This window comes from Tursiops truncatus, chromosome 14, assembly GCF_011762595.2.
Source record: "Tursiops truncatus isolate mTurTru1 chromosome 14, mTurTru1.mat.Y, whole genome shotgun sequence".
Taxonomy (NCBI): Eukaryota; Metazoa; Chordata; class Mammalia; order Artiodactyla; family Delphinidae; genus Tursiops; species Tursiops truncatus.
In genome coordinates, this window is record NC_047047.1 from 70,797,074 (window position 1) to 70,813,731 (window position 16,658).

At 50.9% G+C, this 16,658-nt stretch overlaps 1 protein-coding gene across 1 annotated transcript in view; it reads right to left on the bottom strand.

The window, feature by feature from the left end:
• KLHL29 (kelch like family member 29) overlaps positions 1 to 16,658 on the bottom strand; it is a 311,704-nt gene that overhangs the window by 126,094 nt on the left and 168,952 nt on the right. The gene's annotated exons all lie outside the window — the stretch shown is intronic.

Genomic DNA, 16,658 nt, shown 5'->3' on the forward strand with positions numbered 1-16,658 from the left:
ATGTGGGAAGGCAGACAGGCCGGATGCTGGGGGCCAGGAGAGGACCAAGCACATACACTAAAAGGCCAGAGTTTCACTCAAGCTGCCCCACGAGGCAAGAGGTGTCTGGCTCCCTCTGAAGAACATGGCAGAAACCAGCAAGGCGTCAGGGTTTAAATGCTCACACTTTGTATTTTCTCAGATGAGAGTCCATTTCTCTAAAAAAATTAGCCCCCAGGAATTTCTCTGTAAAACTAAACTCGTATTTTACACACTGTCACTACCACCTCCAGCATTTACTGAGCACTTCCTGTTTGCCCAGTGATGGGCAAGGGTTTTTTTTACCTGTAATTTCCCAAATTCATACACAACTCCTGTAAGGTAGTACTGTTGTTGTCCCCATTTTACAGATGAGGAAAATGAGGCTATAGATTGGTTAAGCAACTTACCCATGATATGAGCCCAAGGCTGCCTATCTTTAAGTTTAAGGCTTGTGTTCTTTCCAGTTTGTGTTTTTCCTCACTTGGTCCCACAGGCCCACATGCATGCCCTGGCCAATCTCACCTGCATCAGAGTTGGGGCTTGTAGATGATGCTGGGTTGAAATGTGGGACACGAGGCAGGAGGAGGTGCAGACGTGAGAGACGAGGCTTGGTGAGGTGAGTGGAGGTAGGGTCACCAAGGGCCTTAAGCCACTTTATCTTCAGGGCCAGTTTGGGGTAACTACACTCTTATTTGTTTATTTATTTATGCTGTGCCTCGTGTCTCGCGGGATCTTAGTTCCCTGAACAGGGCCAGGCACAGGCAGTGAAAGCACCGGGTCCTAACAACTGGACTGCCAGGGAATTCCTGGTAATTGCACTTTTTTTTTTTTTTTTTTGCAGTACGCGGGCCTCTCACTGTTGTGGCCTCTCCCGTTGCGGAGCACAGGCTCCGGACGCACAGGCTCAGCGGCCATGGCTCATGGGCCCAGCCTCTCCGCGGCATGTGGGATCTTCCCGGACCGGGGCACGGACTCGTGTCCCCTGCATCGGCAGGCGGACTCTCAACCACTGCGCCACCAGGGAAGACCTAATTGCACTTTTAAAAGCAGAGGTGTGACAAGATCAGATGTGCAGTGGTGGCGCGAATGGATGAGAGGGAGTGGGCGGACTGGAGGCAGGTACATGGGCAGGGAGGCTGTCTCTGATCCTCAGGTGAGATTTGATGTGGCCTGGACTATGGCAGTGGAAGTGGAAACTGAGGGAAATGAGTGGACTTGAGAAACATCTGAAGGTGGGCCTGATGGGCAGTGACTGATGGGGATGGTGAGGAGAGGTGATGGGATGCAGATGGCGGGGGAGAGACACGGTGGCTTACACAGCTGCGTAGGTGGTGGACCTGGCCCTGAGCCAGGAGTTCCAGAGGTAGGAACGAGTTTGAGGCTGAGGAGGTGGGGTTTAATTCTGGGCATTTTATATTTAAGGCTCCTGGCAGATATCTAAGGGCAGACATCCAGGGAAAAGGATTGGGAGTCAGAGGCATGAGCTTTGAAGTAAGAAAGGTCTGAGTTCAAATCCCATTTCTAGTACTTATGAGCAAGTTGCCCAGGCTCTGAAACTCTGTCTCCTCATGTGTAAAATGGGGATAACGGTGGGCCCACGTGGAGTTGTTGTAAGAACGGAGGCAAAACATGTTAAGCTCTTGGCATGGTGCCTGGATCTCCATAAATGGTTTAAAAAAACAAAAGAACAATCACCACCACAACAAAAACGCAACTGTCACCACAACCACCCACAAACAGAAAGTGGGTTGGAGCCCAGGACCATTCAGGGCACAGGGTTCTGGATTTGAGATCATCAAATGCAGGAGATGATTTTTCATTTCAGGGAAGCACAGTAATTGCTTTGTAAAATGCCCTGCTTTGGGACCCCTTGAATCAGTGAGGAGCTAGCGTATTTCAAAACGCATTGATTTATTTGTAGCTATTGGCTACAATCATGGAGATGCCACATGAAGAACTAGAGGCAGTCATGGCCCTTCTCTGAAATGAGAATATATGACCGTGGAAAGGTGGAAGACGATTTTCAAAAGTGCACAACTATTTTTTTTGTAAAACGAGCGAATTTCCAAGACTACACCTTCTTCGAACAATTCAACTTAATAATTCAACACATATTTACTGAGCACATAGCAGGCCAGTGTGAGGTGCTAGCAATGCAAAACCTAAGAAGACAGGATCTTTCGTCTCAAGGACCCGCATTCTAGAGGGAGAGAAACAGAGAAGGGAGGCCACACAATGAAGACCATGGTCATAATAACAGATCATGCCTACAGGGTGTGTAATAGACACCAGGCACTTGCATTACTAATTCATCTAATCTCCTCCACAACCCAATGAAGTAGATTGTATTATTATCCCTTTTAATAGAAGGGGAAACCAGGCTCTGAGAGGGTAAGTAACTTGCTAAAAATCACACAGCTAGAAAGCAGAAGAGTCGGGATTCGAACTCAGGCAGTGTGAAACTGGAGTCTGGGCTCCTTATCCCATCACTGTGCTGGCACAGAGGTGTGTCAAGTACTTCTATATCTGGTGCGCTTATACGTCGGGTGTCCCGACTAGGAATGATTAATGTGGTTGGCTAACCAACTGACCATTTCACGCTCCATGTGAAAAACCATCTGGCCCTGACTGCCTCTTTCATTGCACATCCACCTCCTTTCTCCAGTCGCCCCCAGGCACTCCATCCAACAGACGTCAAACTTGAAATCCTGAAACAACACCACTAACGATAAAGGGGAGTCGCTCATTTACCAGTGACCAGCTGCTTCAGAACTGCCCACAAACTTAGCAGCGGTCACAGGAGAATTTCTCAGCCCCCAGAGTCCCTATATGGGGCAGGGTCAGCTATGGAGGGGCTTCTGAACAAAGCCAGAGACACGGGATGAATGTCCACCTGCTCTGCCCAGCTCTGCACTTGGGGCAAGTGCTCGGGGCTTCCTCCCCTGCTCTCCTTTCAGATTTTTCTTGGGGGCAGCCACTCCACTGCTCCAAGCCACGTTCTTGGTTTTGATAGCAAATGATCGAACTTGGCATTAGCCAGGAAGCCCCATTTATCCCTCACAGGGCCATGTGGAGACACCAGGGGTGGTACAGCCAGCAGGTGACGGATCTTTCGGGATGGCGGAGCAGGACTGAGAGGCCCACGGGAGACGGGTGCTGCTGGCCAGGGCTCACTCCACCAGGGCTGAAGTGGCCAGCGCTCGACTGGCTGCCTGACCCTGGATGTATGGGTGTTCAGATCTCTGCCACTAAGACAGCTAGAGGCGGGCATGAGATCGGGTAGGAAGGCTGCTGCTGACTCAGTGATGCCACCAGAGCCCACCTGGGCCCCGGCTGCCAAGCCAGAGTTCCAGGGACTGGAGGAAAGGGACAGAGAATATCTAGACTCTGGAAGATTTTGCTAGAAAAACCGTGTCTAGTGTTGGATGTGGCAGTTACGGATTTCTGCTGGGAGGAAGAGTCTTTTCAGAAGTGTAATTCTCCTTTTGTGGCGGCTTCGGACCAGCCACATGCAGACTTTCCCTATAGCTGTGTGAGCTGTCAGATTAAGGCGGCCCCATCAGCCTGTGGAGGGAACGGCTGGGATCTCAAAAATGGATAAACCCAAATTCTGAGCACCAGTTTCTTCCTCAGTTATTTACAAGGAACACGATGTGGTGGAATGGAATCTAACGCATAACGCCTCATTAATGCCTTTATAACACAATATTCACAGTATTCCCTTCTAATCTCAGCAGATAACAAGTTGCTACTATCGAATTCCTGTTAATATGAATTATGGGTACAATATATTTTGCCCAATATCCTCTCCTCAGCCTAATATTGTGAGCGAACAAAAAATCACACCCTCAGCATGTTCCTGACTCATGAGGCGATGGCAGCGGGGCGTCTGTCTGCTCGTGGCTGCAGTGGAGGTGCCCATGCAGAGCAGTTGGCGGGCCAGGCCCCAGCACTTGGCCGGGTGCTCGAGGCTCCCCCACTCCTCTGCTCCCTTTCCAGGATCGCACTCACCATCGGAACCGGGCTGTTCCCGCCCCACGACAGGCCTGGTCTCCACATCACGGCAGCATCACGAGGAGGCAGGAAGCTGGACGGCAGTGGGCTTGCAGTGTAAGCCTGAACACTGCCCACCTTGCTGAGTTATATAATGAGGATGATCACGGCGCCCGCCTTGTACAATCGCTGTGGGACGCAGTGGGTTAACGTGGGCGAATACACTTAGAACCCTGGCTGGCTCACAGAGAGCGCTCTATAAACATCAGCGACTCCAAGGACATGTCTAGGGCCCTGGCTGGCCAGCAGTCCTGCGTTGCTTCCTAGGATGGCTTCTGAGTGTACGAGGGAAGGTGCACGCTTGTGCCAGGGAGGTCCGTGTGTCTGGCGTGGAGAGCACCCTCGCTGCCGGCGAGATTTATAACCGCTGCTGAACACAGCACAGCTGAGTCTTCACCTGCAGCCCCAGCTCTTCCGGTGCTGGAGAAAATGACCACAAATACACCCTCCATGGCTCCAGCATCCCCCAGGACCTTCCTTCTCCAGGGCTTGGCCTTTCTGCTGTGGTTGGCAGTCACCTGCTGCAGCTGGGGGGCCGGCATCTTCCCAAGGCTGCCGTGTGAGGCAGGACAGGGCTCCTCCATGACGCCAGCCCCGCCGTCACCCAGGCCGCCCTCCCGCCCTTTCCTCAGGGGTTCTTCCCTACATTTTAATCAAGCCCATGTCGGTCTGTTTTGAGTGCCATCATTTGATTGGTCTCCATTCCAGCCACCATGATTGGCACTCCCATTTCTCTCAATAAAGGAAGTTCCATGATGAGTCAGCTCTGCCTGGATTTACACAGATACTTCCTCTCTCTCTTTTGACCGCGGGGCATTTATTTATTTTTACTTTTTTTCACTGTGGTCCAATACATATGACATAAAATTGGCCATTTTTGCCATTTTTAAGTATACAATTCAGTGGCATTCATGACATTCAAAATGCTGTGCAACCGTCACCACTAATCCAATACTTTCTCGTGACCCCAGACAGAAACTGTACCCATTAAAGAATAACTCTCCATCCTCCACTCAGCCCCTGGTAACTTCCAATCTACTTTCTGTCTCTGTGAATTAGAGCATTTATGTTTACAAAGCACTCTTGCTTTGCTATTTCATGTGGACCTCACAACAGTCCAGTGAAGTGGACCCTGTTGTGTCCAGATTATAGGTAAGGAAGCTGAGTCTTGGAGAGCTTAAGAGTCTGGCCTTGAATGCCATCTCCTGACCCCAGCCTGGGGCTTTTCCCCCCATTCCCGGGAGAAATGCCTCCCAGAAAGAGGACGGTAACAAACAGTGACCTCTTCCTGCTTCCTTCTGTTCCCCAAAGCAGTGCTGAGCTTACAGGGGAGGCAGCCACAAGTCATGGCTGCTTCAATCCTGCCTGATATTAAGGGTCAGCCCATGATTCTGTGGCATCTCCAGTGCTTAGCCTAGGTTTAAATCCAGGGGAACGCCTGAGGCACCCACAAGACAGAGAGCCCCCATGAGTGTAGGTATTGCTCCAAGCCCATCCAGCAATACCTGAGGGCAGTTGTGATGATCTAGCCTGGCCTTCTGGGATGGAACAAGCCAAAGCAGTCTGAACGTAGCCACAAACGTGGACACCAGCCATGCACTGTGTTGTGGACCAAAACAAGAAACCCTGAGAAAGAGAGAGAAGTTGTGGCCTTGTGGCTCAGTGGTCCCCAAGATCCTGCATCTGAGCAGTGTCTACACCTCCCACATGGCCTGGCTGTTAAGGGAAGGAGGTCGGGCCGTCACATCTGGGAGGTGTGGGGCAGGACGACGGAATCCTACACTTGCTTTGGGCCTGATATCTGCAGTTGTTTCAAACACTGATGAGCTCAGCTGCTTCAGTGGGGAGCCCGTACTATCTCTTTAGAAGATGCCGCTAACACCTGGGGAAGATGTTAATGGGAAGATGTTCAGCCAGTTGCTCGTTCAACAGATTTCACTGAGGACTGTCTGGGTGGGGCCTGTCCGAGCTAGATGCCTGGACTCTGGAGCTGGACTGCCCAGGGGTGAGTCCCAGCTCTGCTGAGTGATTGTGGGTAAGTCACCTGGTCTTTTTCATTCTAAGCGGTGGTTGTCATAACGACCTCAGAGGGCTGTGATGAGGATTTAAAAAGTTAATGTTGAGCAGTGTCTGGAACAAAGTAATGACTACACAAGTGCCTTAAATGAAATAAACAAATGTGAAGGGTGCAGAGAATTACAGGCAAATGGGAGAAAAATCCCAAGGAGGTACTAATAGCTGAGAGATGATGTTGTGATCCCATGACTCCAGATGCTCTGGGAGAGACGGGAAGAGGCACAGGACCTAGGGCAAAGGCCTCCATGTGGAAAATCTGTGCTGCCAGTGTGGCTCTGTTAGCTGCACACAGGTCCCGAGAGTGAGCCCATGAGGGCTTCAGTCTGGCTCACATGCAGGCCCCAACTTCATCCTCATCATAGGCACCCACAGAAATTACTCTTTTTTGAAGACTCATCGACCACATAGATAAGGCGTAGGTAAAGATGACGTCAAAGGCATTCATCCTCCCTACCCCAACAGTAGGTGCTAAATAAATGAATAAATATTCATATGCATAAATTTATCCATTCTGTCCTCGAACACTTACTGAGAAACTTTATATGCTTGGTATCACATGTGCCTTATTCCTATGGAGTTCACAGCCTAGAAGGAGACATATTAATAAATGGATAAGTACCATATGTTATAGTTATTTACAGGGACATAAAGAAATGTGTCATGGGAGAGAAAGAAATAATAGCATTTTTTTTCACCACAGAGGTGTTAACATTTAGGGTGTCGGTTGTAGGATGAGCAGGAATATTTCTGGGCAGGCAAGAGAGGGAATGAAAATTCTGGTAAGAGGCAGTGGCAAGTGCAGAGGCCCTGGGGTATGAGAGCACCTCTCATGTTTGGCGATTGTGGCTGAAGTGGGTGATGGGGGTGAAGCTCTCAAATGACCCATGGCTCAGGCACTCCAGTGTGTTGGTGGATTTCCCTTGGACAGAAACCTGGTCCCGTGAAGTGTGAGGGTCATAAGCTACGCCAATGGGGTTGGCATTCAGGGAAGCAATAGAGAGCAGAATCCTTGTACACAGAATCCTTGTAAACAAATAAATTCGTTTATTTCAGTGAGCTGAAATAAACGAATAATAGGTAGAGAGAATAATAATAATAGGAAATAAACGAAAAAGGCTGCTGCAGCCATTTTTAGCAAGTCAGTGTGCCGGGTGAGGTCCGGGAGATGGAAGAAGGCATCCAGCTTGGGAGCTGTCTGTGCAGTGGAGGCAGTTTTAAAAATCATTTTTTTATACAACCAGTAAATGCATTATCTCAGGTAACAGAAGCCCAGAGGAAGGTAGGGATGCAGCACAGGGCTCTAGTTCCATATTTCTGGAATCCTCTTGTTTTTTCTATTCCTGTGTGTTGGCTTCATCCTGAGGCTTGTAGCATGATGACTATAGCAGTTCAAGGCATCAAGTCCAGACACGACAGCGTCCAGAGGAAGAAGGATTTCTTCTTTCTTGTGACGCTTCCTTAGAAGCAAGAAAACCTTTCCCAAAGCCCCCAGATAGGATTATCCTCATGTGGCACTGGCCAGAATTGGGGACCCTTCCTAAACCAATGATGCGGAAGGGGAAGGGGATTACCATGTCTGGGTTTTTTTTTTTTTTTTTTAACATCTTTATTGGAGTATAATTGCTTTACAATGGTGTGTTAGTTTCTGCTTTATAACAAAGTGAGTCAGCTATACATATGCATACATATATCCCCATATCTCCTCCCTCTTGCATCTCCCTCCCACCCTCCCTATCCCACCCCTCTAGGTGGTCACAGAGCACCGAGCTGATCTCCCTGTGCTATGTGGCTGCTTCCCACTAGCTACCTATTTTACATTTGGTAGTGTATATATGTCCATGCCAATCTCTCACTTTGTCCCAGCTTACCCTTCCCCCTCCCTGTGTCCTCAAGTCCATTCTCTACATCTCCACGCCTGGTTTTGAATCATCATAATCCCAGTGGGTACTAGGGTTCACTTCCCCTAAGCATGGGAGGTGATGGACACCTGAACAGAACTGAGATTGGGTAGACAGCCAGCAACGCCCAGGACAGACCTCGAAGGTTGTTTTGTCAAGCCTGGAGTGGTTCTCCAGCTTCTGCACGCCCCCAGTGAGGGCTACCTGATTCACTTGCAGGCTTGGCCATTCTACCTCCCTACTCCTACCTCCTATCCCCTAGCCTGATGGCTTTACGGCCACTTCTCACCTGGTGAAGGAATTCTTTAAGGAGTAGGTCAAGAGTCTGGATCATATTCAATGCCAGAGTCTGGGGCTGAGTTGAGCAGGGCAAGAAGCACTATACTTGCTGGCAGCCCAGGGAGGGGCCATGGGGAAACCCTTGTGGCCTTCCGGGAGCAAGAGAGGACAGCAAGCTTGATTGAGCTGTCTGGGCCTCCGGAGCAGGTCTGGCAAGAAAAGGCTCATGTGGTGACAGAAGAGTGTTTTTCTTAAGGGACCATGGCAGGCATCAGCCAGCAGTTTAAGTCAAGAGAGGGACGTGCTGAATACTGGCCTTCTGTGATCGGAGTGGGCACCTTGCTTCTTTCCCAGCTCCCAGGACTCCTGTCATGGTTCCAGAGGGTACAAAGTATTCACCCATCTTCTCCATGAAGCATCAGGAGAGGGGAGACTGGGAAGGCAGGACCCCTACGCTGATCAAAAGGAAAGGCATGTGGAAGGCGTCTCTGAATGCACACTGATGCTCTGCTGAGTTCTCACAGCTATTTATTTGCCAGAGGAAAATGAGGTTTCCTGCCTACGGGTTCTAAAGATGCAGATTCCCAATGCAAATGAATACACCTGGACCAGTGGACACGGCAGTGGAGCTGCACAGAGAGTTCTCCTAAGCCTTCATTTTAGGGCAGTGAATGTGGTGTTGAAACATTGATAATCTGCTACTTTCCAACAGTGTAGCTCTGCAGGGACTACACCATGACTCTTCTCAGTGGCATGATGTTTTGGGAGGACTAAAGCCAGTGTGGCCGCCTGTGTCATGACAGTGAATAAAATAGGGATAGAGTCTGTCTGGGTTTGGAGGAAATTCTCGCTGAAACGAAACTACATCTGTAGATGCTGATGGCGAACAAATGATACCAAGGGGCGAGGGGCGTTCAACTCTCCTTTTTATGTTTGTTTCCCTGAGTTATTTTTAGTATTACAGAGAGTTTCCAGTTAAAAATGGGTTGGGTTCTGAAAGTTCATTTGTAATTTGGCTGTTTAGATTTTGGAACATACTTTCCCTATAAAAAAACAATGTTATAAATGGTGATGAGATTCCCAGGCTAGTTCTCCAAAGCCTATTTAACCCATAATGTAGCTGAAATACTGTCCTTCTGCAATGAAAAAAAAATTGTTTGATTGCAACATGAGTAATTAAATGAAACAGGGAAAACCATTAAAACTGAATAAGAAGTAGATTTATGTTCATCTTGAATGATGCTGTTTGCAGAAAACCTAATTTAATTTAAGAAGAGGTCTTTCCAAGGGCTTTTTGGGGAATGGCACGGGATTTATCCTCTTAAGGAGAAAGAGCCAGGACTCTGTCTGATCTGCAGCTACTGAATATGTGCATCCTATAACTGGCTCCCTTTCTTGATTTCAGGCTCATCAGGAAGTCTTCCGGTCTAAATTTCTTTTCTTGTGTGGACTCTCACAGGGAGAGAGTCACTGCGCAAAGTCCATGAAAGTGGTCTCCTTGGGTTGGATTTTTGATTCTGAATCAGTAGGTTAGCATCTGTCCTTGTGAATGTCCCGGGAACAGCAGTGTCCCAGTCCCACCAACTCTGGGGCAGTGACGGGATCAAGTGTTGGAGCCTTTAGGACTAAGGTCCAAGTCCTGGCTAGTACCCGACAAGGTTCCCTGGGGGCCAGCTGCACTGCCTTCTCCCTGGCAGCACAATCCTCGCCAGGTGTCTCCTTTCAGACCTCCCTGGGCAGCTCTGGGTGTGGATGGCATGTGTGTCACCCAGGTGCGTGTAAGTCACAACTGTCCCCTGTTGATTCTGTCTACCAGGCCGTGTAGATTGATTGACCGATTGATCAGATTGATCCTGTTCCTTCTGTTTGCGGCATGCGAGCCTTGGCCGGAAGCTAGAGGGTGAATAACTGTGTTTAAACAAGTGTGCTGGCAACACTGGGGGGCATATGGCAAAAATGACCACAAGTGCTTCCCATCCTTGCATGTATGCCCCTTCGCAACGTGGTGTGGCACCTTCTAGCCAGAGGCAGGGATTTTTGTTTTGCCCACTTCTTGAATCTGGCTTGGGCATGTGACTGCTTTGGCCAATAGGATTTTAGCAAATGTGCCTCAAGCAGAGGCTACAAAGGCACTTGTGCACCAAGCCTTGCCCGCTTGCTGCTCCCGGAGGCCTGAGACCCTCATGCGAACACGCCTGCGACAGCGGTGTGGAGGATGACAGGCCACACAAAGAATGGAGACATCTTGGCTGACGGTCCACTAAGCACAGATGTGTGAGTGAGGCCATCCTAGATCATCCACCAGCCACTAGCCACCGTTCAGCTGACCACAGACAAAGGAGAGAGCCCAGCAGGGATCAGCCCAGCCCAGAGCTGGCAAGCAGCCCACAGAACTGGGATGGTTTTAAGCCACTAAATTTGGGGGTGCTTGTTATGCAGCAAAAGCTAACTTATATACCCTACTGGCTCCAATCAAGCACATCTTTTCACAACCTTCCTTTGGAATTCACAGCTACCTTTCATCCAGACTATGGCTCATCCCTTACAAACATGGGAATTTATATAACCTTCTCCCCTCTTTTTGCCCCCTTAATCAGAAACCTAAGAATTCAAGCCACTCAGGTTTACCCTCCCCAAACTGTAGGCTTTGACATGGATGCTTGGTCAATCATGACATTTTTCAATTTTGCATACACTTGGTGACCAATGGATAGGCTTTAAGTCAATGAGATACAACCCAAACTGTGGCTGCCACTTAAAGTGCAGGTCAAACCCATTAGCTGGGGCTTCCCTGGTGGCGCAGTGGTTGAGAGTCCGCCTGCCGATGCAGGGGACATGGGTTCGTGCCCCGGTCCGGGAAGATCCCACATGCCGCGGAGCGGCTGGGCCCGTCAGCCATGGCCGCTGAGCCTGCGCGTCCGGAGCCTGTGCTCCGCAACTGGAGAGGCTGCAACAGTGAGAGGCCCGCGTACGCGAAAAAACAAACAAAAACAACCCATTCGCTGGGTACGAACATGCACAAGTTGTCTTACGATGCATTATCAGTGCCTGATAATGTATCACAAGGGAGACCACAAGTTCTTATTCATGGGGCAAGAAAGAGCCTTCTAGAGAGAAGCACGCACAGTCTGGAAATGCGCTACAAAAGGGGCTTCAGTGATTTTCCCAACTGAGCCCACTCAGTAGCCTTTGGTTTTCAATGTGAATACAAGAGGAAAGAGAGGTCTGCTTCTCACTTTGTGCAAAAGCCGCCTTTATCCATTCTTGGATCCCCCGGAATCACAGGAGAGGGGGGGACCCCGCTGCATGGGGCCTTGTGGTCATTCACATGATTCTCCATAGAAACCCCAGATCATCTCCCCCAAGAGGAACAATTCTCCAAAGAATTTAGGGTGCACGAGGAAGATGTTGTCTCCAGGGTCATTGCTATGATGACAGACATTCCCCTTGAAAGGCCCAAATGCCCATAAATTAAAAAATCTGGGTGTTTGGTGCTCTGAGGATGGAGCGTGCAGATTCCACGGCCCCTTTCGGTTTTCCCTGGGCCTGTGACACGGGCTAAGTTTCTCTCTTCCCGGCCCAGATTTATTTTCAAGGGCTTAGCTTCAGGGAACGATGGGAATGTTTCAGCTCCCATCAGGCAATGAATGCTCCTGACCACAAGGAGAAAAAGCCCCCAATACATTTCACAGACATCAGCGAGGATTCTGCAAAGTCCATTCTTTCGAGAACAAAATTGCATTTTATGAAGCCATCCCTTTTCTGTTTCATCTGTCAAGCAGGTTTGCTGAGAATAATTTAAATATGATGCAGCAGCAATTGCAGGGCAGCGGTGCTTCCTTTCCGTCCCATAAACAGGCCTGGCTGCCGAGTCTCATTTCTGCTTCTCAGCGGCACCCTCCCCATGGAGCCATGACTGCCTGGAGCCCAGAGTGCCGGGGTCAGGGGTGGCGGTGGGAATATCCAATGAGCTTCCCGTTAGCCTACTGGCGCCACCCAACAGGTGGACTGGTCTCCCCCAAATGTATGGATATTTGGTCGGACCCCGTCTCTGATTTACCTTTTTAAAATTAACTTTTATTGAGTGTTTAACAAGTGAGGTACTGTTCTATGCTTTTCTACACATATTAATTTAACCAATCCTCACAACATTTCCATGAGAAACATACTATTATCATTCCCATCTTATAGACAAAGAAACTGAGGCTTAGAGAGGTACGCAGCTCCTACATGGCAGAGGTAAGATTCAAACCCAGTTCTGTTTGACTCAAGGGCTTGAAGCTCTCACCAGCTGTGCCATGTTGAATTGACATAATCTTTGGCCTAAATTTTTCTGCGTAAAACACAAGATGTATATATATACATACCCATTTTCTTGCCAAAATTCAGTGTTTGCTGCCAGCTAGGTGGATGAGAGGATGGGAAAAGTTACTATAACAATGCTGCAGTATTGGTTACCATGCTGAATGCACTATACCAGGCAGCCTGGTGGGGGGGAAAGGAGCCAGTCCAGCCTGGTTCTTTCTCACTCCCTGGGTGACCTCTGCAAGTCTTTCTTTCTCCAGGTCTCACCCTTCTTTTTTTAAATATTAGGTTCTGTTTTTTTTCTTTTTAAAAAATAATAAATAAATAAATAAATAAATTATATTTTTGGCTGCGTTGGGTCTTCGTTGCTGCACGTGGGCTTTCTCTAGTTGCGGCGAGTGGGGGCTACTCTTCGTTGCGGTGCGCGGGCTTCTCATTGTGGTGGCTTCTCTCGTTGCAGAGCACGGGCTCTAGGCATGTGGGCTTCAGTAGTTGTGGCACGTGGGGTCAGGAGTTGTGGCTCGCGGGCTCTAGAGCGTAGGCTCAGTAGTTGTGGCACACGGGCTTAGTTGCCCCGCAGCACGTGGGAATCTTCCCGGACCAGGGCTCAAACCCGTGTCCCCTGCCTTGGCAGGCAGATTCTTAACCACTGCACCACCAGGGAAGTCCCTAGTCTCACTCTTCTGATCTACAGAATAGAGGGGCTGTGTGGCATGGTTATTCTACTCCTCCTGGGCTCTGGGAATTTGTGTCCTATAGGATCAAGAGCTGATCTAGGCCCCAGGGAAGCAGTTTATTGGTCTGAGCAATGACAGAGTGTGGGGTGTGTGTGTGTGTGTGTGTGTGTGTGTGTGTGTGTATGTGTGTGGGTGCATCTGGCCAGGCCCTCCTCATGCCTCAGTGGCCCAGGAGTCTGTGCTCGTCCAATGGCCTTTTGGCCTTTCATCTAAAACATGCAAGAAATCCTCAGGGCCCGGAAAAAGGAAGAAGCCAAAAGATCAACTCAGGCCTGAAGGCAGCAGTGACAGAAAGACTTGTCATCACTTGCCTAACTAGCTGCTGGGAGCATAGCCAGCCTCCTGCCCTGGAGACGCCCGCAACTAGCTGCTGGGAGCATAGCCAGCCCCCCACCCTGGAGACGCCCGCAACTAGCTGCTGGGAGCATAGCCAGCCCCCCGCCCTGGAGACGCCCGCAGCCCCCAGAGCATGTGACACTCAGCCTGCTCCACGCCCAGCCCAGTGGGGATGCTAAGGCCTGACAGTGTTGACACTTGTTACCTTGTTGCGGACCTTTCCCTGAGTCCTCAGGGGTGGCTCGGGCTCACATGGGGCACTAGACTCTTCAGCGAGGAAGCCAGGCCAGTACATTCAAGCAGCCTTTACTAGACACGGGGCAGCAGGAACACACAAAAGGAAGAGGAACACACAGCCCTGCTTCTGGCTTCCATGCAGCTCGCTGTCTCCCCCAGTCTTCCACCAGAGGGGGGCCTTGACCCTGTGTAGATACTGGGCTTTCTTGGAGGAAAGGGCCCAAGGCTGACAAAGGCTTTAACACACCTCCCCTCCATCATCTATCACCAGGTGGTGCTGACTCAGTTTCAGTTTGAGGCCCGCTAGATGCCCTCTTCCCTCCAGCCCATCTTGCTGTCGTGTCACCTTGGTCACGTCACGAGGTCAGCTTGAGGCCTAACCACTCACAAACCCAATTCCTCTCCCCGCCTGCTTGGGGCCTAGCTTCTGTTTCTTATCTGAAGACTTACCTTTTCCTCTTGGTGAGGCCAGCAATGATCACCTTTCCTTACAGGGGCATGGCCTTGTCCCATAGGCCTCCTCTGGGTGACTGTGACAATGGTGACGACGATAGCACCTCTATAGGACTGTTTGCCAGGCTTGGCTCTGTTCTGAGCACTTTACACGAGTTTTAACTCACACAATCCTCACAACAGCTCTGACGGCAGGTACTACCACCTACTCCCGTGTTACAGAAGTGAGGCCCAGAGAGGTCTGGCAAGTCATCCAGGGTCACTCAGCAAGCTATTCTATTCTATTCTATCTAAATAGAATTCAAATCTAGGCCGTCTGGCTCCAAAGTCTGTCTTTATCCACTCCATGAAGCTGCCTCTGTCCACAACCTCAATGGGAGAGACATTCTCAAGTCATTTGTCCAGGCCACAGATTCATTATATTCTGGCCCGTGAGCTCCCTGTGGGCAAGAGCCTGCCCTGGGCTGCTCAAAAGACGCAACTTGTTGACCAGGGAAACCGCAGATACCTCTGTTTGGCCTGCCTGTCGCTTGATGCGGTCCTCGTGTAGGGTTAGACAAATAGGCTGGGGACAGGCGTCTGGGGGGTCGGCAGCTAGGCCAGAAGGGAAAAAAGGCACCAGGGCCCAAGTTCAACCACAGCGCCCTGGATGGAAGACACTGCTGCCTGCTGTCCTCCCTGCCTCCACACACCCAGCTCTCCTGAGCATCCCGAAGATTCCAAGGCGCAAGCAGCACCTCTGCTTGACGGAACAAGGCCCTGCAGGTGTGAAACTGGGCTGGAGGTGGCTTTGGGGGCAGGTGTGCTGAGGAGCTGGCTGTCCTCACAGGCATGAACTTTCAGCCCCTGTCCCCTCCCAGCCGCTCAGCTCAGTCCTTGCCCAGCTGTTGTTTTCTGTCTGACGCTGGGTTCCTTTCCTCCCATGTGCTGTGGTTTGGAGCCCAGCCAGTTAGAGCTGCTTGGGAGCAAAGCAGGAGCTGTGCGGGCACGGCGGGCCCTCGCCGAGAGGCCTCGCCACTTCCCTCGCCTGGCGGGGCCCAAAGCCCTGAGGCACAGCCTGACACCGTCCCTAAAAAGGCCTGCATCCTTGAGAGGGCAGAAACCATCAAGTGGGCTCCCAGGTCCGTCTCCTCTCTCTCCACCTGGAGGCCCCAGCAGTCAGCTCCAGAGGCTGCCATCTTCCAGATGGCCAACAGCTGGCCTAGCTGAGCGGCTGCCGGATGTGGCCGTTGGGGCAGCCGGCTGGGTCCGCTGGGCAGAGGTCAACGCCTCGGAGAAGTGCTGGGGGCTGGCGCCTGGGAAGGAGCGTGTTTGGCTGGTCTGGGGGTATCATGCCCAAATCACCCTCCATCTCCTCTCCCCTTCCCTCCGCACCTCAGTGGGGCGGCGTATTCATAACAGGAAAATAAAATCAACAAGGCACTGCAGAAGATGCCGGTGCACTCCGAGCTGGCCTCCAATAGCTCCATTGTCTCGGGCCTCCGCCGGCAGCACTCGCAGTTATTGATGGGAAGCGGGGCTGAAAGGGAGTTTTGAAAATCACCGAGACAAAGGCGCGGCACACCTGGAGCACGACTTTCCAATACCACGGCCGCCTCACAATGGCTGGGGCCGGGGCTCCCCGACCTTTAACTTCTCCCGCAACTTTTATGAAAGCAGAAAAGACAAGACTAGACACACACACACACACACACACACACACACACACACACACACACACGCGCGTGCGCACACTGGCCCTGAGCTGCTGAGATTCCCCCCTAGGAGGCGGCTCTGAATGGCTGGCAGAGGCAAAGTGGCCTGCAGAGCCCCTGCAGAGCCCCTGCTGGCCCAGAAGACAGGACGGCAATGAAAGGGCCTCCTGCCACCGGCCCGGGTCCCCCTGTCCCTTCAGGGGCTCTGAGCGGCGTGAGGGGGCCCGGCTCGTCCGGAATCTAAGCAGGAGCCTTGGTGACATTTTCATTTTATATCGCGGTTGGTAAAACAAACTGCTTTCTGCTGTCGATCCCCGGGCTTAGCCGCCTCCAGAAGAGGGGGAATGACCTGGAACTAACACCCCCGAGGCCTGGGTCCCCGAGGAGGGCCCACCTTGGACCTGCTCCGGAGACTCGGTGTGCCTCCATACTCAACTGCAAGGCGGGTGACAAAAGTACTGATGTCATGGGGTTGTCCGAGGCTTGGAGGAGACAGTGATGTGAGTGTTCTCAGTACTAATACTGGTGAATAAGTAGCAGATTTATGACCATTTAGGACTGACTGCTGC